The sequence below is a fragment of the Macaca nemestrina genome, chromosome 12 (assembly GCF_043159975.1).
Source record: "Macaca nemestrina isolate mMacNem1 chromosome 12, mMacNem.hap1, whole genome shotgun sequence".
Taxonomy (NCBI): Eukaryota; Metazoa; Chordata; class Mammalia; order Primates; family Cercopithecidae; genus Macaca; species Macaca nemestrina.
Window position 1 is genome coordinate 107,742,518 of NC_092136.1, and position 25,935 is coordinate 107,768,452.

General features: G+C 43.4%; 1 long non-coding RNA gene across 1 annotated transcript in view; it reads left to right on the forward strand.

Annotated features, from left to right (window-relative positions):
• The window catches only part of LOC112428834 (uncharacterized), a 69,789-nt gene that overhangs the window by 32,300 nt on the left and 11,554 nt on the right, over positions 1–25,935 (forward strand). The gene's annotated exons all lie outside the window — the stretch shown is intronic.

Sequence of the window (25,935 nt, forward strand, 5' to 3'; positions counted from 1 at the left end):
ATGGTCAAAGCAAGACTAAGCAAAAAGAACAAAACTGGAGGCCTCACTACCTGATTTCAAACTATACTGTAAGGCCATAGTCACCAAAACAGTGTGGTACTGGTATAAAAAATAGGCACATAGACTAATGGAACAGAATAGAGAACCCAGAAATAAACCCAAATACTTAGAGCCAACTGATCTTCGACAAAGCAAACAAAAACGTAAAGTGGGGAAAGGACAATCTTATCAACAAATGGTGCTGGGATAATTGGCTAGCCACATGGGGGAAAATGAAACTGGATCCTCATCTCTCATACAAAAAGCAACCCAAGATGGATTAAGGACTTAGATCTATGGCCTAAAACTATGAAAATTCTAGAAGATAACATTGGAAAAACCATTCTAAACATTGGCTTAGGCAAGAATTTCATGACCAAGAACCCAAAAGTGAATGTAATAAAAACAAAGAAATGGCTGGGAGTTAATTAAAGAGCTTTTGCACGGCAAAAGGAATAGTCAGCAGAGTAAACAGACAACCCACCGAGTGGGAGAAAATCTTCGCAGTCTATACATCTGAAAAAGGACTAATATCCAGAACCTACAATGAACTCAAACAAATCAGCAAGAAAAAAAGCAAGCAATCTCATCAAAAAGTAGGCTAAGGACATGAATAGACAATTCTCAGAAGAAGATATACAAATGACCAACAAACATAAGAAAAAATGCTCAACATCACTAATGATCAGGGAAATGCAAGTCAAAACCACAATGCAATACCGTATTACTCCTGCAAGAATGGCCATAATCAAAAAAGTAAAAGCCGGTAGATGTTGGCATGGATGTGGTGATCAGGGAGCACTTATACACTGCTGGTGAAAATGTAAACTAGTGTAGCCGCTATGGAAAATAGTGTGGAGATTACTTAAAGAACTTAGAACTACCATTTGATCCAGCAATCCCACCACTGAGTGTCTACCAGAGGAAAAGAAGTCATTATACAAAAAAGATACTTACACTTGCATGTTTATAGCAGCACAATTTGCAATTGCAAAATCGTGGAACCTACCCAAATGCCCAGCAATCAACGAGTGGATAAAGAAACTGTGGAATACTATTCAGCCATAAAAAGAAATGAATTAATGGTATTCACAGGGACCTAGATGAGATTGGAGACTATTATTCTAAGTGAAGTAACTCAAGAATGGAAAATCAAAGATCATATGTTCTCACTGATATGTCAGAGCTAAGTTATGAAGAAGCAAAGGCATAAGAATGATACAATGGACTTTGGGGACTTAGGGGAAAGGGTGTGAGGGAGGTGAGGGATAAAAGACTACAGATAGGATGCAGTGTATACTGCTCAGGTTATGGGTGCACCAAAATCTCACAAATCACCACTAAAGAATTTATGTAACCAAATACCACCCGTACCCCATTAACCTATGGAAAAAGAAGTATATATGACCTTTTGAGGCATAAGCTTAGAACTTGAACAGAGTTGCTTCTGCTGCAAGTGATTGTCTAAGGCAAGTCAAAAAACAACTCCAGATTCCATCTCTTGATGGGAAGAGATAAAGTCACATTCCAAGACCTACACCTGGAAGCAAAAGAGCAATGTCTACTATCATGAAAACACATGAAAGTATAAAACCCACTGGTACAGCAAACACACAAATGAGGGAGAGAAAAGACTCAAATGTTACTACTGCAGAAAACCACCAAACCACAATGATAAGCAAAAAGAGAGAAAGAAAGGAAGAAAGGATATACAAAACAACCAGAAACCAATGAATAGAATGACTGGAATAAGCTGCCACATATCAGTAATAACCTTGAAAGTAAATGAATTTAATGTTTTACTTAAAAGATTATAGACTGAGGCCATGTGCAGTAGCTCATGTCTGTAATCCCAGCACTTTGGAAGGCTGAGGCAGGAGGATTGCTTGAGTCCAGGGGTTCATGACTAACTGGACAATATAGTGAGACCTTGTCTCTAAAAAGTAAAAAATAAAAAATGAAAAAATAAAATGTAAAAATTAACCAAGCATGGTGGCGTGAAATTGTAGTCCCAACTACTCAGGAAGCTGAGGTGAGAGGATTGCTTGAGCCAGGAGGCACAGGCTGCAGTGAGCCAAGACCATGCCACTGCACTCTAGCCTGGGCAATAGAGTGAGAATGTGCTTCAAAATATATATATTTTGAAGGATGACTCTGACTAAATATATACAGTCAGAGGGAGACTAGCTAAATGGATTTTAAAAATTACTGAACTATATGCTGCCTATAAGAAACTCATCTCACTTGTAAAGACACAAAATAGACTAACAAGAAAGGGATGGAAAGAGATATTCCATGCAAATGGAAACCAAAAGTGAGCATGAGTAGCTATACTTATATCAGATAAAGCAGACTTTAAGTAAAAGACAGTAAAAAGAGACATTATACAAAAAGGGGCATTATATAATGATAAAGGGATCAATTCAGCAAGAGAATATAACAGTTCTAGGCTGGGCACGGTGGCTCACACCTGTAATCCCAGCACTTTGGGAGGCCAAGGTGAGCAGATCACCTGAGGTCAGGAATTTGAGACTAGACTGACCAACATGGTGAAACCCCATCTCTACTAAAAATACAAGAATTAGCCAGGCGTGGTGGCACATGCCTGTAATCCCAGCTACTCAGAAGGCCTAGGCAGGAGAATCGCTCGAACCCAGGAGGCGGAAGTTGCAGTGAGCAGAGTTCGCACCACTGCACACCAGAGTGGGCAATAGAGCAAGACTCCATCTTGAAAAAAGAGAGACAATATAACAATTCTAAACATATATGACACCAAAGCAGTCATCTAAGTGCATGGAATAAAACTAAATATTATTAGATCTAAAGGGTGAGATAGACTCCAATGCAAAAATAGTGGGGGACTTCAACACCCTACTCTCAGCATTAAGATCATCTAGACAGAAATTAACAAATTTTGGATTTCAACTGTGTACTTTAGAACAAATAGACCTAACTAACATTTACAGAACATTCTACCCAACAACCACAGAATATACATTCTTCTCATCAGCACATGGAACATTCTCCAGGATAGATCATATGTTAGGACAAAAAAAAAAAAACTCAAAATTTTTTTAAAATTGAAGTCTTATCACTTATATTCTCAGATCACTATGGAATAAAACTAGAAACTGATAACAAAAGAAACTTTGGAAACTGTACAAATACATGGATATTAAACAACATGTTCTGGAATGACCACAGGGACAAAGAAGAAATTAACAAGGAAATAAATGAGTTAGTGTTTGTAAAGCGCTTTGACCAGCAACTGCCACAGAAAGTCTATGTGTGTTTGCTTATTTTTGTTTTTTGTTAAGTTTATCTTTCTCTTGTCTCCTGACTTCCCTGTCTGTGCTCGTCGTGTTTCCTCCTGAAGCAAGGGATCAATCTCAATCAACTTTCCTTTTCCCATGAAAATTCCACCCATCCCTCAAGGTTCTGTTCAAATACTTCCTTTCCTCATGACTCTTCCTTGAAACCGCATCCTGCTTTGTTGCTCAGGTTGCAGTGCAGGGTGCAATCATGGCTCACTGCAGCCTCAACTTCCCAGGCTCAGGTGATCCTCCTACCTCAGCCGCCTGAGCAGCTGGGACTGCAGGCATGTGTCACCACACCCAGCTATTTTTTTTTTTTTGTATTTTTTGTAGAGACAAGGTTTCACCATGTTGCCCTGGCTGGTCTAGAACTCCTGGGCTGAAACAATCCACCCACCTTGGCCTCCCAAAGTGCTGGGATTACAGGCATGAGCCACGGCACCTGGCCTGCCTTCTTCCTTTTAGTCGATATTACTTTTTACCCCTTCTGTACTCCATTATCACTTTTTATTTCTCTGACAGCAGTTATATTTTGCTTTGCATAGATTATGTATTTCTTCATCCAAAAATTAATGAGTTCCTATTACGTTCCAGACACTTGATATAAGGCAATAAACAAGATAGACTAACTGGGTTTATCACCCTACAGTAGAGGGGGGTGTGTGTGTGTGTGTGTGTATACATATCTTCTAGATTACACCTCCTGAAATCGGATTCACTTATTCATCTTTCACATACCCTAGCCAGAGTAAGTACTCAAAAGCCATTCTTTGGGCTGGGCACAGTGGCTCATGCCTATAATCCCAGCACTTTGGGAGGGCAAGGAGAGCAGATCACCTGAGGTCAGGAGTTTCAGACCAGCCTGGCCAACATGGTGAAACCCCATCTCTACTCAAAATACAAAATTAGCTGGGCGTGGTGGTACATGCCTGTAATCTCAGCTACTCAGGAGGCTGAGGCAGGAGAATCGCTTGAAACTGGGAGGCAGAGGTTGCAGTGAGCCAAGATCACGCCATTGCACTCCAGCCTGGGTGACAAGAGCAAACCTCTGTCTCAAAAAAAAAAAAAAAAAAAAAAAAAAGCCATTCTTTGGATTGAAATATATTGAATTCAACTCAGTCATGTTAAAGGTTATGAAATTGACAACGTTTCATTTGGGTCACTACTTAACTCTCCTATTGGTTGCCTGTGACCGGGAAGGGAGCTACATTGTCTTTAAACCTTCATCAATGGCATCTCCTAAACCATCACTTCACATCTCCCTATTTAGGCTCTCAGTTTAAGCCAGACATCATTTTCTCCAGCTAAATAAAGCCAGAACAGTCAGCTCCCAGAGCAATGTCACTTGTGGCTTTTCATAGAGTCTGTGGGAACAAAGCTGCTTCTCTTCCCTTTGTGTTGCTTCCCGTAAGATGAAATGTGTGTCTATGAGTCAGTGCTATAATAGACCCACGGAGTTACTATCAGTGAGTGTGACATGACTGTGCTCTGACTCTGAAAATACCTTCAAGTCCTCAATCATATTTTCACGGTACTATCCTTCTAGGACCTCTGCTGTGGAGTTTGAGAAGTCAGTGTAGCACAAGATAAAAACAAACTAAATAATAAAATAAATGTTAAAAAAAAAAAAAGTCCTGATTCTTCCCATGATGACTGTTTTTAATAACAGAAATGATCAAATTCTGGTGGGGTATAGTGGCTCAAGCCTATAATCCCAGCACTTTGGGAAACTGAGGTGGGCGGATCACCTGAGGTCAGGAGTTCCAGACCAGCCTGGCCAACACGGTGAAACCCTGTCTCTACTAAAAATACAAAAATTAGCTGGGCGTGGTGGCGGGAGCCTGTAATTCCAGCTACTCAGGAGGCTGAGGCAGAAGAATGGCTTGAACCCAGGAGGCAGATGTTGCAGTCAGCTGAGATCATACCACTGTACTCCAGCCTGGGTGACAGAGTGAGACTCTGTCGAAAGAGAGAGAGAAAGAAAGAAAAAGATCAAATTCATTCAAAATACTTTTCTCGTATTTTACGAGTGGGATTGGGAGGATCCTAAGTACCTATATAATCTATGTATTTGATACCCTAGAATGGGGCCAGGTATCATTATTACTCACATTTAACAAAACAGAGGTGGAGAAACAGGCAGGCCAAGGGGTTTAATCAAGATCATAATGTTAGTGGCTAAACTGCAGTTCCAGACTTGCATTTTGCACTCTCCCCTAATTGATTGTCCTGTACAAATGCCAGAGGGTGTGTGTGATGTGTATTTGTTGGGATCAGGGATGGAAACTATCTACAAAAAACATGGTAGCCAGGCGCGGTGGTTCATACCTGTAATCCCAGCACTTTGGGAGGCTGAGGTGGGCGGATCATGAGGTCAGGAGTTTGAGACCAGCCTGGCCAACATAGTGAAACCCCATCTCTCTAAAAATACAAAAAGTAGTCGAGCATAGTGGCACATGCCTGTAGTCCCAGCTACTCTGGAGACTGAGGCAGGAGAATCACTTGAACCTGGAAGGTGGAGGTTGTGGTGAACCAAGATCACGCCACTGCACTCCAGCTTGGGCAACAGAGCAAGACTCTGCATTTAAAAAAAAAAAAACAAACAAACAACTTTGACTAAATCTGACCCAAGGAAGGCTGGGATTCAGAAGGCCCAGGCTGACACACTCTCTGTGGACAGTTGCTATGGAGAAGATACATTCCAGGGAGAGTCACATAAAGGTCCCTGAGACTTGGAATCTCAGAGTGAAGCACCACCCACAGAGTGCCTTAAACCAGACATGGAGACGTGTCTTCCATAACTACTATGGGGCAAGTCTTCCTCTGTTGCAATGGAAGTGGTGCAGGATTCAGAGTTGCTTTTCAGGTTGGGGAGGCAGAAAAAGTATCAGTCCATCTGCTGTGTCTGGTACAGGCATCCGGAAGAGAGTGTGAAAGAGATGGCAAGCAGTTTATTCCTTCCATAGAGGGCAAATTTTCAGTTTCACAGATGGATGATAAAACAAATCTGAATGCAGTCTTACAAATCTTAAAGAGTCTTTAGAGCTGATGTTTGCAGCCCAAGCTCGGGGAATATGGAGCCTCCAAAGTAATACAATCTTGATCAGATATATGTTCTTTCACCAGTTATTAATTATCAGGCTGTCAATAACAGGACTTGACTGAAGAAGTCCCAGGAGCTTCTTGTTCTTCCATTAGTTAACGCGGTATTTATTTTCCAAAATATTTATTTCAACACTGCCATCTAGTGTACAGTTTCCTGATTTTTACCAAGCCTCAGGGTATCTGTTCAAGTGGGTGTTGTTCAATTTTTAGGAGAAGCAATATTCTCTGGCTTGGAAAGATATCTATGACATTTCACTAAGTGCAAAAAAGCAAATTACAAAATGATATGTACTATATGGTTCAGTACATACAGACTACGTGTATGTATTTGTGCAAACTTTTTCACATGTGTATATGCATAAGGATCTAGAAAGGAGGCTGGGCGCCATGGCTCAGGCCTATAATCTCAGCACTTTGGGAGGCTGAGGTGGGTGAATTACTTGAGGCCAGGAGTTCAAGACCAACCTGACCAACATGGCAAAAACCCATCTCTACTAAAAATACAAAAATTAGCCAGATATGGTGGTGCCCGCCTGCCTGTAGTCCCAGCTACTTGGTGATGGGAGGATCACTTGAGCCTGGGAGGTGGAGGTTGCAGTGAGCTGAGATAGTGCCACTGTACTCCAGCATGGGCGACAGAGAGAGACTGTGTGTCAAAAAAATAAAATAAAGATCTGGAAAGATATTCTCAAAATTGTTGGTAGTGATTGTCTCTGGTTGGGAGAATTGGGGAAATTTTTTTGTTACTTATTATCTGTACTTCAGTTTTTTCATAATTGATCATTGACATATATAGGGTGAAAACTCAATTTTTAAAAAGATCATAGGAGCCCCCAAGGTGAGAATCTACCCCAAAAAAAATTTTTCTGCAGGCAATTATATTCAACAGTTATTTATTGAACAGCTACTATGTACAACGTATTCCCCCTTTTTTTTTTTTGTCTCTTTTTTTCCATTACGACGTTTTCTTTCGATCTTCAAGTATACCAATAAAGTGAGATAAACTTCTCTACCATAATACCAGCTACCATTTAATGAGTGTTCACTGTGTGGTAAGCATTGTGCTGAGCTCTTTGCATTCTAAATCTTAATTCTGGAGGTGAAACTACTGAGGTGAGAATACTAAGGCTCAGAGAGGTCAAGTAGCTTACCCAAAGTCCCAAAAGATATATGGGATTTAAATATAGAATACAAGTCTTTCTCCAAAGCCTGAACACTGGACCACTACACAATTCCCAATTCCCCTCCAACATTTTTTTTTTTTTTTTTTTTTTTTTTTGAGACGGAGTCTCGCTCTGTCACCCAGGCTGGAGTGCAGTGGCCGTATCTCAGCTCACTGCAAGCTCCGCCTCCCGGGTTCACGCCATTCTCCTGCCTCAGCCTCCCGAGTAGCTGGGACTACAGGCGCCCGCCACCTCGCCCGGCTAGTTTTTTGTATTTTTTAGTAGAGACGGGGTTTCACCGTGTTAACCAGGATGGTCTCGATCTCCCGACCTCGTGATCCGCCCGTCTCGGCCTCCCAAAGTGCTGGGATTACAGGCTTGAGCCACCGCGCCCGGCCTTTTTTTTTTTTTTTTGGAGATGAAGTCTTGTTCTATTGCCCAGGCTGGAGTGCAGTGGCACAATCTCGGCTCACTGCAACCTCCGCCTTCCGGGTTCAAGTGATTCTCCCACCTCGGCCTCCCAAGTAGCTGGGATTACAGACACCCACCACCACGTCCAGCTAAATTTTGTATTTTTAGTAGAGCTGGGGTTTAACTATGTTGGCCAGGCTGGTCTCGAACTCCTGACCTGAGGCAATCCGCCCTCTTCGACCACCCAAAGTGCTGGGATTACAGGTGTGAGTCACCATGCCTGGCCCTTCCCCTTCAACTTTCTAAGAAATTCCCTTGGCCCAGCATGGTGGCTCATGCCTGTAATCCCGGCACTTTGGGAGGCCAAGGTGGGCAGATCACCTGAGGTCAGGAGTTCGAGACCAGCCTGGCCAACAACATGGTGAAAAAGTACAAAAGTTAGCCGTGTGTGGTGGTGGGCGCCTGTAATCTCAGCTACTTGGGAAGCTGAGAATCGCTTGAACCCAGGAGGCGGAGGTTGGAGTCAGCCGAGATCATGCCACTGCACTCCATCCTGGGCGATAGAGCAAGACTCTGGAAAGAGAAAAGAAAAGAAAAAAAGAAAAGAAAAGGTGAGAAATGAACTATCAGAAATGCCTAAAGAAATCAAAGAATAATGGAATATAGATGGGATATAGTTGATTCACTAAAGGAGGCTTTCACTGCTAAACTGCTGATGACTTATCCACTAGCACAGATGCCCCTTGGCTAGAAAGGAGGTGGCCTTAAAACTCCAGCCTGAGGATTCTCCAACACACATTTCCTAGGTTAGACCAGACACTATGTCAAGCAGGTCATGAAGGATTGATTCAGCATGGATTTAGCATTGGAGTTTTGCTGGGCAAGATGTGGGTACAAACAAATGAAGGGTATAGGTGGAATGGAAAAAGTCCAAGCAATCAGCCAGACTCCAAGCAGGGTAGAGAGAAGAAAAAGTACTCAAGAAGGGGGAAAAAGTCAACGTTCTTAAAGAATAAGAGTTCAGGGGAGTATACAAAATGGCTGTGCTGGGTCTGACGAGGTGAATTGTGCTCAGCATCTGGAATACAAGGACTTAAGACACAGAGGGAAAGCACTTCTGAGTGGTAACAAACTTTAGATGTAATATGGGAGTAGCTGCTGGAGAGAAATTAAGGTAGCAGTCATTGGCAGTAAGGAGAGAAAGAATTTATGAGGTTCAAGGGGAACTGGCCATGAATCATGCAAGTGATGCAGGAAGTTGGGTGGGAAACCTATAAGCCAAGTTTCAAAGTCTTTATTGAAGGCTGGAGAGTGAATAAGAGGCAGAAGTTGACAACATCAAGAGACAAAAGATATAAAACTAGACATGATTGGAGCCAGGTGGGGAAGAGCAGGAGAGAGGCAAGGGATAAAACACACTACACACTGGGCCGGGCGCAGTGGCTCATGCCTGTAATCCCAACGCTTTGGGAGGCCTACGCGGGTGGTTCACGAGGTCAAGAGATGGAGACCATCCTGGCCTACATAGTGAAACCCCCATCTCTACTAAAAATACAAAAATAGCCGGGCGTGGTGGCAGGTGCCTGTATTCCCAGTTACTCGGGAGGCTGAAGCAGCAGAATTGCTTGAACCCCAGAGGCGGAGGTTGCAGTGAGATGAGATCACACCACTGTACTCCAGCCTGGGCGACACAGCCAGACTCTGTCTCAAGGAAAAAAAAAAAAATTACACACTGGGTACAGTACACTGCTCGGGTGCACCCAAATCTCCAAAATCACCAGTAAAGAATTTATTCATGTAACCAAACACTACCTGTTCTCCCAAAAACCTATTAAAATAAAAATGTTTTAAAGATTACAGAACTATTAAGTGATAGATTCTGCCTCTAGAGCATACATAATTAGCTAATGTATTAGAATCCCTTAGAACACAAGCCTCCTTAAAAAAAAAAAAAGTAAATATGAAACAGGGAGATAATAAATTAAAATTCACAGCTGTATTGTTGGAAATACATTTTATGGTTGTGAGAAAATCACGAACTAATTTTTCCATTGGGCAAAATTGAAACAATACCATTGGAAACAAATTTTTATCACCATGGCAATAAAGCACAAATAGCTATTAATCCCCATCAGAGAAAAGATTTCTGGTAGGTGTTAGGCTTTTAAAGAACAATCATCAGATTTTTATTTCTAATTTATTTCCGACACAACATGGATACATTTTTCTTTTTCTTATATTATTTATAAAATGTATTAGATTTTTCAAACCTGATAGTTTATTCTTAAGTGTGAATCATCCTAATAATGTGGTGAAATGACCCAGATAAATGTATGGGTTTTTTCTCTTTTTCAGCAAGGAAGGTACTAGAAAACTGCCGTAGATGCATTGAGCACATCGTCTTTTCGAAAGGGAATAGAATAGCTTAGATTCATTAAAAAGTCCTTACTCCAGAAGTTTATATGAATATATTAGAATATCTTGGGGGCATCGCCTCTAAAAAGGTGAATATTAAGAGTTACATCCTGGCTGAGTGCAGTGGCTGCTGCCTGTAATCCCAGCACTTTGGGAGGCCGAGGTGGGCAGATCACCTGAGGTCAGGAGTTCAAGACCAGCCTGGTCAATATGGTGAAACCCCGTCTGTACTAAAAATACAAAAAAAAATTAGCCGGACATGGTGGTGCGCACCTCAGCTACTCAGGAGGCTGAGGCAGGAGAATCGCTTGAACCCAGGAGGTGGAGGTTGCAGTGAGTCAAGATGGCCCACTTCACTCCAGCCTGAGTGAAGAGCGAAACTCTGTCTCAAAAAAAAAAAGTTGTATCCCTTAGGAGGGTTGATGGTCTTGCTGTGGTGGAAGAAGAGAGGGGACATTCTGTGTTTTGAGGATTGAACATTTTAAAATTATTTGACCCCTAAAGATGCAAACTCCTGGCCAGGCACAATAGCTCACACCTGTAATCCCAGCACTTTGGGAGGCCAAAGTGGGTGGATCACTTGAGGTCAGGAGTTCAAGACCAACCTGGCCAATGGGGTGAAACCCCTCTCCACTAAAAATACAACAGTTATCCGGGTTTGGTGGCAGGGGCCTGTAATCCCAGCTACTCGGGAGGCTGAGGCAGGAGAACTGCCTGAACCGGGGAGGCAGAGGTTGCAGTGAATTGAGATCGTACCACTGCACTCCAGCCTGGGTGACAGAGAAGACTCTGTCTCTGGAACAACAACAACAAAAAAGATGCATCTCCTGGGCAGGGAAAAAAGTCAATCATTCTGGGCAGTAGACACTTAAATCAGTCCTTTTAAGTGCCTAAGTCTAGCTGACGCTTTAAGGGATGATTGCACATAAATTAAAATGCTAAGTATAACCAGGCATGATGGTTCATGCCTATTTTCCCAGCAATCTGGGAGGCCGAGGCAGGAGGATCGCTTGAGCCCAGGAGTCCAAGACCTGCCTGGGCAACACAGTGATACCGCTATCTCTAAAAAAATTAAAAAATAAAAAAAAATTGGCTGGGTGTGGTGGCTCACACCTGTAATCCCAGCACTTTGGGAGGCCGAGGCAGGTGGATCACTTGAGGTCGGGAGTTTGAGACCAACCTGGCCAACATGGAGAAACCCTGTCTCTACTAAAAATACAAAATTTGCCAGGTGTAGTGGCTCATGCCTGTAATCCCAGCTACTTGGGAGACTGAGGCAGGAGAATTGCTTGAACTCGGGAGGTGGAGGTGGCAGTGGGCTGAGATCACGCCATTGTACTCCAGCCTGGGCAACAGGAGTGAAACTTCGTCTCAAAAAAAAAAAAAATTAATTTAGTAATTTAGTCGGGTGTGGTGATGCACATCTGTGACCCTAGCTTCTCAGGAGGCTGAGGTGGGAGGATCACTTGAGCCCAGGAGGTCAAGGCTGCAGTGAACTGTAATCACATCACTACACTCCAACCTAGGCAACAGAGAAAAAAATGCTAAGTTTTAGGTACTGCAACATGTGTAGCTAAACTTCAGCAGGTTTTTATTCATTCTGTCTTTTTGTGGGGGGCAGGGGTGGGAGGCAAGTTCTTGCTCTGTCACCAGGCTGGAGTGCAGTGGCATGATCACAGCTCACTGCAGCCTCGATCTCCCAGGCATAAGGGATTCTTCCACCTCAGCCTCCTGAGTAGTTGGAGCTACAGGTGAGCACCACCACACCTAGCTAATTTTGTATTTTTTTGTAGAGACAGGTTCTCACCGTGTTGCCCAGGCTGGTCTCAAACCCCTGGGCTCAAGAGATCACTTATCTGGCTGGCATTTCTAATAGTTCCCTGGGTAGCAGGCCTGTGTCAGGGAAGTGACCAAAACCTGAAGCCCACAGTGGAACTGTATAGTATGGCCAAAAAATAATTTTTTTTGACAGGGTCTTGGTCTGTTGCCCAGGCTGGAGTGCAGTGGTGTGATTAGGGCTCACTCTAGCCACAACCTTCTAGGCTCAAACAATCCTCCCCTGTCAACTTCTCAAGTAGCTGGAACTACAGATGTGTGCCACCATGCCCGGCTAATTTTTTTTTTTTTTTTGTAGAGATGGGATCTCACTATGTTGCCCAGGCTAGTCTTATACTCCTGGGCACAAGCAATCCTCCTACCTTGGCCTCCCAAAGTGCTGGGATTACAGGTGTGAGCCACCATGCCCAGCCAGCCAAAAACTAAATCTTGTTTTAAGTCAATAAGATATTTGGTGGTGTTTGTTATGGTAGCATAACCTAATTCTATCCTGCCTGGTACAAGCCTTCATTTCCTCATTGGTTAAATAGAGATATAAATAGTACATGCCTCCTTAAGAGGTAAAATTTAAATAAGACAGTGCATGTTTTTAAAAAACAGTCCACAGCACTTTGGGAGGCCGAGGTGGGCGAATCATGAGGTCAGGAGATCGAGACCATCCTGGCTAACATGGTGAAACCCTGTCTCCACTAAAAATACAAAAATTATCTGGACATGGTGGCACATGCCTGTAGTCCCAGCTACTTGGGAAGCTGAGGAAGGAGAATGGTGGGTGAACCCAGGAGGCGGAGCTTGCATTGAGCCAAGATCACGCCACTGCACTCCAGCCTGGGCGACAGAGCAAGACTCCATCTTTAAAAAAAAAAAAAAGTCCATTGCCAGACACATACTACTGCTAGATCAATGAGAGTTATGAAAGGGAAGTGACAAAGAATCACCCTAGATCATCCAGCTTTTTAATGATGGAACCCGTTTCTTCAATCCTAAGCATTCGTCTGGAGAGTCTATAAGAGTGTGAATCATCTACTCAGATATGCAGATTCTGGCTCATATAGTCATTTTCACCAACATTCATGTTTGTTAACACCGGAATGATCATATGTTCCTCTCATTCCCCTTCTATTTACTTTGTTTGTCATTTGTCAATAGCGTATGTTCCAACCATAGAAAATATAACTTATTGAATTAAGCTTTCCTTTTCCTAAATAGGAGTAGCATTTCCTCATCAAGCATCTTCTAAAATTCTTTTTTCTGTCCCATTGACCTTATGCCAAGAATGAAACTTCCTGGAAAAGATTAATATGCAATTTAGAGATATCATATTTGGACAACGTCTTGAATATTAAATCACTTTTTGCTTTGTTACATTGTATGATTATTACTACTTACCCAAACAAAAAGTTCCCAAGTTTAGGATCTGATAGAACATAGGTAAAAGCATAGTTAATCAACAAATACAAATACAATATTACCGAGTTCCTGTTATGTTTAAGGCTTTATGTTTGGTTCTATGTTGAATGTTTAAAAAGTGTTTGTTTCTGACCTTTCCCATTCCATTAAGATTTTGATACACTGCAAAGTAGAATAGGCATGTCTTGGTCCATTCACACTGCTATAACAAAAATACCATAGATTGGCTGGCTCATGAACAACAGAAATTTATTTCTCACAGTTCTGGAGGCTGGGAAGTCCAAGATCAAGCTGCCAACAGAATCCATGTCTGGTGAAGGCACTCTTCCTGGCTTATAGACACACTGTGTCCTCGCATGGTGGAAGAAGGAATGAGCTCTCTGGGTGTTCTGTTATAGCAGCATAAATGGACAAAGACAGCATGGAAACCCCAGCTACTAGCACTACAAGTTCTCTACATCACATATTGTGTATAGACTGTGGCCTCCCCAATGGGCAGGCAGTGAATGTAACAGCTGATTGAGTGAGGCATATATGGAACCATCTGAATGCTTGTTTATGGTCAGTTGGAGCTAATAATTGTTCAAATGGCCTTTTAAAATTGATACGAATTATTTCATTTCCTTCTCCAAAAGTGTTCGCATTTTAAATTAAGATTGCTGGAAGAAGCTGAGTGCAGTGGCTCACGCCTGTAATCCCAGCCCTTTGGGAGGCTGAGGCAAGTGGATGACCTGAGGTCGGAAGTTCGAGACCAGCCTGACCAACATGGAGAAACCCCATCTCTACTAAAAATACAAAATTAGCTGGGCGTGGTGATGCATGCCTGTAATCCCAGCTACTGCTTGAACCCGGGAGGCGGAGGTTGTGATGAGCCGAGATCGCACCATTGCACTCCAGCCTGGGCAACAAGAGCAAAACTCCGTCTGAAAAAAAAAAAACACACACAAAAAAAGAAAAGATTGCTAGAAGAGGATAATATTTAAACCGAGGAATGAGATACATTGTAAAAGTTTGAGCATTGGGAGAAGAAAGCTTGGAACATTAAATCCTACGGGTTTATGCATGAAGGGTGGGTACAATTTTGTTGTTCTGAAGAGGCTTTACTTCCCCTAATACACCATTTATATATTGCCAGACTTCTCAAAACACCGTTTATCAGACTACTAGAGAACTGCATGGTCAGCATTACCTAATTTCCTCATAAATCTCTTGCCTTTTAATCAGCTAAGTGGCCATCTGCTAAATTTCCCTGATTTATTGATATATTTTGAAGGCTGAAGATACGTCCAGATACTAAGTGATTAAATGTAGATGAAATGGCACATCACCATAATTATGACAGAAAAGAGAATCATGACTAGGCATACATAAGACCTCACAGAAACAAACTGTAGACAGCTTCTTAAAACGGCAGCCCCCAGTGTTGCAGAGAAAACTGTACTACCAAGTTAGTTTTTCCAAGAAAATCATCCTAGCAGCTCTCATTAGAGATGCATTTGCATTTGCTGTCTCAGCAGTTCCACAGGAACCATGACCCCTTCAGAATTTACAGAGCGGAGACTTTGGCTGCTGACTAAACTGAAAGGTTAAAATCCTGGTTTCTGTTTTTACCTTAGCCACCAAACTCTGTGTGACCTGAGACAGATGTTTCAACTTTTCTGAGACTCCAATTCTTTTTTGTTGTTTTTTGAGACAGAGTCTCACTCTGTCGCTGAGGCTGGAGTGCAGTGGCACTGTGTTGGCTCACTGCAACCTCCGTCTCCCAGGTTCAAGCAATTCTCCTGCCTCAGCCTCCCAAGTAGCTGGGATTATAGGCATGAGCCACCACACCCAGCTAATTTTTGTATTTTTAGTAGAGATGTGGTTTCACCATGTTGACCAGGCTGGTCTCAAACTCCTGACTTCAGGTGATCCACCTGCCTCAGCCTCTCAAAGTGCTGGGATTACAGGTGTGAGCCACCACGCCTGGATGGGACCTCAGTTCTTCAACAGTTTTTTTTCTAACCAACGTAGTCAAAGTTTATTTTTTTCCCAGTAGATGTCCAATTGCTCCAGCACCACTTGTTGAAAAGACTATCTTTTCTCCATTGAACTGCTTTTGCACTTTTGTCAAAAATCAATTTCAGCATATTTGTGTGAGTTTCTTCCTATGTCCAATTGATCTATATGTCTGTTCCTCTGCCAGTGTACCCAGACAGAACGAGGGGTCCAGCTGCTTGTTCTCATAGTTCAATAATGAGATGCAGACAGAGTGAGAAAGAAGGGAGTTTATTTCTGCAACCAGTTTCAGGGAGGAGGTCGGAGTAACTCATCGGACCAACTCAAATTTACAAGGTCTTTTTTTCAGTGCTTATATATATTCTGAGTTATATGCCTATGTCTGGGAGTGCACCTACAAGCGGCAGTGTTTCATTCAATCTATATCTAATCTTTAGGGTCTAGGGTCTGGAAAGCTTTCTCTAGAGTCTTGGAAAGTTTCTTCACCTTGAATGAGCTCTGGCACGAGTTGTATGTGTAAGAATGTTTTCATTATTTGATCAGACTTTAGGGCCGGAGAAAACCCAGGCCAGGTCTTAATGGGTTTGTTTTCGCATTCCAGCGCTCACACTCAGGCATCAGTTTCTTCAGTTCTTTAATGTTTAACTTACACATTCATCAGAAAAGGGTTACTGAAAACTGTTCTGGTTGGTAATAGAAACCTGGCCTGACATACCAGTGCCACAGAGGCTTAAAACAAAAGGAGGCCGGGCGCAGTGGCTCAAGCCTGTAATCTCAGCACTTTGGGAGGCCAAGACGGGCGGATCACGAGGTCAGGAGATCGAGACCATCCTGGCTAACGCGGTGAAACCCCGTCTCTACTAAAAAAATACAAAAAACTAGCCGGGCGAGGTGGCGGGCGCCTATAGTCCCAGCTACTTGGGAGGCTGAGGCAGGAGAATGGCATAAACCTGGGAGGTGGAGCTTGCAGTGAGCTGAGATCCGGCCACTGCACTCCAGCCTGGGCGACAGAGCTAGGCTCCGTCTCAAAAAAAAAAAAAGAAAAATTAATATAAATTTTATATATATTATATATATTTATTACATATATATGTGTGTACAAGTGCAGGTTTCTTACATGTGTATGTTGGGTAGTGGTAAAGTCTGGGCTTTTAGTGTTCCCATCACCCAAATAATGAACAGTGTACCCAACAGGTAATTTTTCAACCCTCACCTCCCTCCCACCCTGCCACTTTTTGGAGTCTCCAATATCTATTATTCCACTCTGTGTGTCCACCTGTACCCATTGTTTAGCTTCCAACAATTATTCATCTGTTAACCAAAGGCAGCCCCTGATGAGGACAGTCTCTATAATACCCTTTTTAAAACAAAACACAGCACTTTGATTTACGGGACATTATGGAAGCACTATAAAATGACAACACTATTGTTTATGCAAACAGTCTTTAGGTTGTTACGAGATAGTTAAAGCGCCACCTGCTGGAAGGTCCACCCATAAATACGTACCAATTCCTTAAGAGGCTGAAGACAACTTTGTCTTCAGCTAATTTTTGTATTTTTACTAGAGACAGGGTTTCACCATATTGGTCAGGCTGGTCTCGAACTCCTGACCTCATGATCCACCTGCCTTGGCCTCCCAAAGTGTTGGGATTACAGGCATGAGCCACTGCACCCAGCTTCTTCCAGCAGTCTTAATTTAAAATGCGAACACTTTTGGAGAAGGAAATGAAATAATTCGTACCAATTTTAAAAGGCCATTTGAACAACTGAGATTGTGCCACTGCAGTCCAGCCTGGGTGACTGAGACTCCGTCTCAAAAAAAAAAAAGGAAGAAAAAAGAAAACCTCCTCTAAATGCTTTTTTAGCCTATTAGAACAATATTTGTTGATTTAAAAATATTTTTTATAGACATTCATGCCATTTAAAAAAAAAAAAAAAAAAAACCGCCGGACTTGGTTTGTAATTCCAGCACTTTGGGAGGCTGATGTGGGTGGATCCTCCTGGGGTCAGGAGTTCAAGACCAGCCTGACCAACATGGAGAAACCCTGCTCTACTAAAAGTACAAAATTAGCCAGGCATGGTGGCACATGCCTGTAATCCCAGCTACTTGGGAGGCTTAGGCGGAGAATCGCTTGAACCTGGGAGGCGGAGGTTGCAGTGAGCCAAGATTGTGCCATTGCACTCCAGCCTGGACAACAAGAGCAAAATTCTGTCTCAAAAAAGTAAAAGAAAAAACAAAAACGAACAAACAAAAAAGCATTGCTGGTGGCTTGCACCTGTAATCACAGCACTTTGGGAGGCTGAGGTGGGAGGATTGTTTGAGCCCAACAGTTGGAGACCAGCCTGGGCAACATAGTTGCAACACAGCCTCCACTCCCCGCCCGCCCCCCCCCAACCCGCCCCATTGAATTAGAAAAAAAAAATACTTTAAAAAAGCCCAAACCCTACTGATGAATAGTATAACAGAGTTGCTACGTTTTCCATAGTGTTGTATAGATGAAGTATATTGTGCAACTGGACTGGGGTAACACTGTAAGAAGAGAGGATTTTGCTGGTGTCACTTTCACATATACCAGTTAAACTCTGCCCTTTTGCATCTTAGTGTGCATGGGTGAGCGCGCGCACTCAGCTCCTAAGAGCCTGTTGGGAAGTGGCTGATAACCAGCTTCAGGTGTTTTCTATCTATTGGGAGACTGCCTTTCCCTGGTGCCGGCTGTGACCGGTTATTATTTTACAGAGTTTAAATCTGCCTGACCATTGCCGGATGGTTGCCTAATGTTCCTTAGTGAGAGCCCTCTCCTTTGGTGTTCATGTTTGCCTGCCCACCTATTCTAACAGTCTAATTTGAAGAAGTTAAGACTTCATTGTTCAACAGGGTAGTCATCAGCCACATGTGGCTATTGGATACATGAAATGTGGCTAATGACACATACTGAAATAGTATTTTAAGTATATTGGATTAATTAAAATATTTTTTTAAAAATTTAAGATCTCATGTAAACCAGATGTTTGAAAATAAATTTTTCAAGGAAGCAATGTTATACGGGCTGGTTAAACTCCCAGTTCTCACAAATTTCTTTAAACCAGGACGCATAGCCTTGCACACAGTATTATGATTTAATAGCTGTCATTCATACCATTGCTTCTCTGAGACACTGTTTTTTAACTTGGGATGCCTAGATTGGAACTCCTCTGCCCCTCTCCAGATGAGGAGCAGGCAAGGGGAAAGACTAGGACTAAAAGGCATAGGAGGAAAGAGAGCAGTGTAGGACAACTTGCTAACCACATGTGTCTGCATAGAAGGCTTTACTTTAGGTCAATGTTCCATTCAGTGTTCTGTACTGGGACCAAAGGTAAAGTTTATTTAACCCAAGAAGTAAGCTGACCAATGGGCTAGAAAGAGGAAAGGGGCCAGGTGCGGTGGCTCACGCCTGTAATCCCAATACTTAAGGAGGCCGAGGTGGGAGGATCAGCTGAGGTCAGGAGTTCAAGACCAGCCTGGCCAACATGATGAAACCCCGTCTCTACTAAAAAAATACAAAAATTAGCCAGGCGTGGTGGTGGGTGCCTGTAATCCCAGCTACTCGGGAGGCTGAGGCAGGAGAATTGCTTGAACCTGGGAGGCGGAGGTTGCAGTGAGCCGAGATCATGCCACTGCACTCTAGCCTGGTACAGAGTGAGACTCCCATCTCAAAAAAAAAAAAAGGAAAAACGGCCACTATTGACCTACAAGAGTTCCAGCTGGGATGAGGAAGGGCAGGTATGTAAACCACAAGCACTGTGTGCTAAGTGCTAAAAGGAAGATATGAGCAAAGACTATGGAAGCTTAAAGGCGGGTGGGACCCAGATTGAGAAAGGTTCCTAAGAGACTACATTTGAGATCAACCTTGATGGACAGATGGGATTTTTGTCACCTGAGATTCTCTACTACACCATTATCCCTATAGAGATACAGGTTTATTTATTATTATTATTATTATTATTGAGACAGGGTCTTGCTGTCACCTAGGCTGGAGTGCAGTGGTGGCAATCATAGCTCACTGCAACCTCAAATGTCTGGGCTCAAGTGAATCCCCTATCTCAATCTCCTGAGTAGAGCTGGGACTACAGATGGGTGCCACCATGCCTGACTAATTTTCTTTTTTCTTCTTTTTTGTAGAGACAAGGTATCACTGTGTTACCCAGGCTGACCTTAAACTTCTGGCCTCTTGGCCTCAAGTGATCCTCCCACCTTGGCCTCCCAAAGTGCTGGGTTTAAAGGTGTGAGCCACCACACCAAGCCCAGGTTTATTCTTAAGCAAAATATTTTAGGAAATGTGTGCTCAGAGATCCTTGGCCTCCACCCCTGGAGACTGACTCAGTAGTTCTGGGATAGGACTTGATAATGTCTGTTTTTAAAAGCATCTCCAGTGTTTCTGACATTCTGCTAAGTCTAAAAATTAGTAATGAACTAGGAATCCAGTAATGAACTAGGAGTCCATTTTTATTTGGCACAAAACTTAGACAAATCACATCGCTTTCCTATGCCTTCCCTTATTTATCTTTAAAAAGGGAATTGGGCTAAATGATAACTACAGTCAGAGGTCAAGGTTTTCAAATTCCTTGATTATTTACATTATTGGGAAAGTTGAAACTACTTGTACACAACTCATAACGTCCAACAATAGGCGGAGAAATATCCTTCTTAGAGTAATAGAGAAAGAATGGACAATTGAAACATTGGTTGCCTAAAATGGGGGAGATAAAATTATGAATGGCTGGCTTACACACCTTCACGAGTGTGTGCTCACACTCAAAATGAATGGAACTAGAATCTCCCCTGCTAGATTTTTTGTCTCCTTCTGGTTGATCTGGGGAAGGGGAGCTGGGGAGGATGTCGGTAATGACTATACAATTCTTGCCAAGGGAGGGATCCACTGGTATAATGATTATATCTTTGTCTTTCTTCCCCAAATTGTAACTGCCCAGTGGGTTCACCTTGCCTGTTGCCTAGACAGAGGTGAGTTATCAAGACAGGGGAATTGCAGTAGAGAAAGAGCCATTCACACAGACCCAGCTGTGTGGGAGAGCAGAGTTTTATTATGACTCAAATCAGTCTCCCCAAGCATTCGGGGAGCAGAGGGGTTTTTTTGTTTTTTGTTTTTTTGAAATAAAATGTTTCACATATTTATTACTGAAGCCAGCCAACGAATGCATTCATAACAGATTCAGACATAAAAAATATATTCCCAATAAAACATGTGTATCTCTCCAGATAGTGGTGACATTCTCAGCTTGATATGGTAATGCGATTGTGACCTTGTTACCAGTTTTCTTGTGAATCCACTGGGAAATGGGACAATTTTGCTTTTGTTTCTTGGCCAGGACTCGCTTAATCTGAAAGTCTTGTGAGAAGACATGGCGAGAAGCGAAGTCAAACACACATCACGTTGACGGAGAAAGGAGGAGAGGGGCTTGATTTTTTTTTTTTTTTTTTTTCACTAAGTTTCTTTCTGGGGAGCAGAGTTTTTAAGGACAACTTGGTAGGTGGGGAGAAGTCAGTGAGCCAGGAGTGCTAGTTGGTTAGGTAAGAGATGAAATCACAAGGAATGGAAGCTGTCCTCTTGCACTGAATCTGTTCCTGGGTGAGAGCCACAGATCAGATGAACCAGTTAGTCAATCTGGGTGGTGCCAGCTGATCCATCAAGTACAGGGTCTGCAAAATATCTCAAGCACTGATCATAGGAGCAGCTTAGAAAGGGTCAGAATGTTGTAGCCTCCACCTGCATGACTCCTAAACCATAATTCCTAATCTTGTGGCTGATGTTAGTAGTTCAGTCTCCAGGCAAGGAGGCTTCTTTTGGGGAAAGGGCTGTAATCATTTTTTATTGATGTATTTATTTTTATTTTTGAGACAAAGTCTTATTCTGTCACCCAGGTTGGATGCAATGGCATGATCTTGGCTCACTGCAACCTCCGCCTCCTGGGTTCAAGCGATTCTCCTGCCTCAGCCTCCCGAGTAGCTGGGATTACAGGTATCTACCACCATGCCCTGCTAATTTTTGTATTTTAGTAGAGACAGGATTTCACCATGTTGGCCATGCTGGTCTCAAAATCCCCACCTCAGTTGTTCCACCCGCCTCCACCTCCCAAAGTGCTGGGATTACAGGTGTGAGCCACCATGCCTGGCCTCATCTTTGTTTTAAACTATAACCTATAAACTAAGTTCTTCCCAAAGTTAGTTCAGCCTATGCCCAGGAATAAACAAGGACAGCTTGGAGGTTAGAAGCAAGATAGAGTTGGTTAGGTTAGAGCTCTTTCATTGTCTCAGTTATAATTTTGCAAAGGTGGTTTCAAAATCACCTCAAAAAATTTTTTTTCTCTCTACTACCTAATGCAGTGGTCCTAGGACCAGGGCTGTAACTACAAGTGCTGGAAGCAGGAATGATTTCTAAGCAGGAAACTGTCACTATGTTTTTAAACTTCCTCAGAATTCCTACGGGCCTGATGAGGGGTTGGTTGTGCCTTCACCCCATCTGGAAAAATTGAGATTAAGAATAAATATAGGCTGGGCACGGTGGCTCAGGCCTATAATCCCAGTACTTTGGGAGGCTGAGGTGGGTTGACCACCTGAGGTCAAGAGTTCGAGACCAGCCTGGCCAACATGATAAAACCCCATGTCTACTTAAAAAATACAAAAATTAACCGGGCATGGTGGTGTGTTCCTGTAGTCCCAGCTACTCGTGAGGCTGAGGCAGGAGAATCACTTGAACCTGGGAAGCATAGGTTGCAGTGAGCTGAGATCATACCATTGCACTCCAGCCTGGGTGACAGAGTGAGTGATACTCTGTCTCAAGAAAAAAAAAAAAAAAAAGGGGCTCACTAGTTCAGAATCTATGTGACCTTTCCTTCTAGGAACGGGCATGGACTGAAGGGGAGGCACTGGCTAGACAGGTACTGCTATCAGTGACATGAATCAGCACAGTGGCCAAAACTAATGTCCTTCCAAAAGTGGAAAAATTGGGGTAAAATTAAATGACAAATGGAAAATAGGAGGAATAGCCAAGAATAAATTTAAAAGTGGGTTATAAATTGAGGAAAATCCAATATCATATTAATGATGACTTTAAAGAGGCTCAGAGCTGTCTCTTAGCTCGATGATCCCAGGTGCCTGAACGGGCGAAGCAGTGTGCCTGCCAAGACCACTCTTGCTTTTGGAGTCTGACAAGATTAAAAGGAAGCTTGCAAACTTGAGTGACCTCTGCCTGGGAGACAGTCACACAATATGATGGACTAAAGTAATGATTAAAGATTGTGTATATTTGTTTTGCTGTAAGGGATCCATGGTTGAAAACTAGAGGTGGCCTATGGTGTCATGATATGTATCAGTTTGCATCCAGTTCCTGGGTCCTAACTACCATAGCCCCATTACAGTCTTTTGTTATGTTGGGTAAGGCCTCAGGAAACAGAATGTTTCTCCTGCCCTCTGTTCACCTGCCCCAAGGCAGGACTCTAACCTCGCCTACTTTTCTGATTGTGGGTCTTCAGACCCTCCCCAGAGAGAGTCCCGCCCTATACCCTGGGGAAGGAATGCTGAATAAGGAAACTTCCATAAAAACACAAGAGGGCCGGGTGCAGTGGCTCACACCTATAATCCCAGCACTGTGGGAGGCCAAGACGGACAGCTCACTGGAGCGCAGGAGTTTGAGACCTGCCTGGCCAACATGGTGAAACCCCCGTATCTACCAAAAATAACAACAACAACAACAACAAAAAGCTGGGCATGGTGGCTCATGCCTGAGGCTGAGGCACGAGAATTCCTTGAACCCGAGGGGTGGAGGTTGCAGTGAGCTGAGATCGAGCCACTGCACTCCAGCCTGGGTGACAGAGCCAGACTCTCCTCAGCAAAACAAATCCAAGAGAACTGAGTTCAGGGAGCCTCTGGATAGCCGAAGCCGTGAAGGTTTCTGAAAAGTAGTGTGTCCAGGGAGAGGATGGAAGCCCCTCGCCCCTTCTCCCATGCCTTACCCTACACTTCTCTTCATCTGTATCCTTTATAATAAACTGGTACACATACATAAAAAAAACTACTTAGACATGATAAACATTCAATATCTGTTTAGTGAGGAGGGACACAAATCATATTGGTCGTAAGGGGTGACTTCAGGTTTCTCCAAGAACACTCAGATTCAAGTGAGGTAACTCAATTATGTTAAAATATTAACCTTTATGGTGGTGTCTTTTCTGGTATAATACATACATCAAAGATCATTCTCTAAAAATGTTTAATTTTATGTTTTTGAATATGTAAACAAAGTATATCTCTAAAAGTTAACAGAGATGGCCAGGCATGGTGACTCACACCTGTAATCCCAGCACTTTGGGAGGCCGAGGCAGGCAGATCACGAGGTCAGGAGTTCGAGACCAGCCTGACCAATATTGTAAACCCCCGTCTCTACTAAAAATACAAAACTTAGCAGGACGTGGTGGTGCATGCCTGTAGTCTCAGCTACTTGGGAGGCTGGGGCAGGAGAATTGCTTGAACCCGGGAGGCGGAGGTTGCAGTGAGCCAAGATTGGGACAGTGCATCCCAGGCTGGGCAACATAGTGAGACTCCATCTCAAAAAAAAAAAAGTTAACAGAGATAAGTTGAGATTTGGATTATTTCCTAGGGTTCAAAAAAAGCTACCTCCAGGCCGGGCACGGTGGCTCAAGCCTGTAATCCCAGCACTTTGGGAGGCCGAGACGGGTGGATCACGAGGTCAGGAGATCGAGACCATCCTGGCTAACACGGTGAAACCCCATCTCTACTAAAAAAATACAAAAAACTAGCCGGGCAAGGTGGCGGGCGCCTGTAGTCCCAGCTACTCGGGAGGCTGAGGCAGGAGAATGGCGTAAACCCGGGAGGCAGAGCTTGCAGTGAGTTGAGATCCGGCCACTGCACCCCAGCCTGGGCAACAGAGCGAGACTCCGTCTCAAAAAAAAAAAAAAAAAAAAGCTACCTCCTTTTTCTTTTCTTTTTTCTTTTTTTTCTGATACAGGGTCTATTGCCCAGGCTGGAGTGCAGTGGTATGATCTTGGCTCATTGGGGCCTCAACCTCCCAAGGTCAAGTGATCCTCCAGCCTCGGCCTCCTGAGTAGATGGGACCACAGGTACATGCCACCATACCCAGCTAATTTTTGTGTTTTTTAGAGACAGGGTTTCACCATGTTAATTAACCCAGCTGGTCTCCAACTCATGGCCTCAAGTAATCTGCCTGCCTGAGCTTCCCAAAGTGCTGGGAGACAGAACTAGCTGGATTTCCTAGGCTAGGAATTCCTAGGTCTAGTTGGGGAAGGTGACCTCACCCACCTTTAAACACAGGGCTAGTAACTCAGCTCACACCCGACCAATCAGGTAGTAAAGAGGGCTCACTAAAATACAAATTAGGCTAAAAGCAGGAGATAAATAAATAGTCAAATCATATATCGCCTAAGAGCACGAGGAGGGGACAATGATCGGGATATAAACCCAGGCATTCGAGCCGCATCAGGCAACCCCCTTTGGGTCCCCTCCCATTGTATGGGAGCTCTGTTTTCACTCTTAAATCTTGCAACTGCGCATTCTTCTGGTCCGTGTTTGTTATGGCTCAAGCCCAGCCGTCCATCACTGCTGTTTGTCGCCATTGCAGACCCGCCATTGACTTCAACCCCTCCGGATCCGGCAGGGTGTCCGCTATGCTCCTGATCCAGCGAGGCGCCCATTGCCGCTCCAATGGGACTAAAGGCTCGCCACTGTTCCTGCAGGGCCAAGTGCCCAGATTCGTCCTAATCAAGCTGAACACTAGACCCACAGCTTCTAATAGAGCTATAACACTCAGCGCATGGCCGAAGGTTCCATTCCTTGGAATCCGTGAGGCCAAGAACCCCAGCTGAGAGAACAAAAGGCTTGCCACCATCTTGGGAGTGGCCCGCGCCATCTTGCGAGTGGCCCACCACCATCTTGGGAGCTCTGTGAACAAAGACCTGCCCCTAACAGTGCTAGGATTACAGCCTTGGGCCACTGTACCTGGCCTACCTCCTTTTTCTAAAGTCCATCATGGTGTGTATGTATCCTAAACACCCAAATATGTAACCAAAGACTTTGTGAATGACCCTGCTCACCAAACAGCAATCTTGGAGGATCAGCAACTGTAGTTCTGACTGCAGCTGTCACTGGTGTAAATAAAATGAAACAATGAGCAAAATAGCACAAATTTAAAAATAAACCATCAGTGTGCTAATCA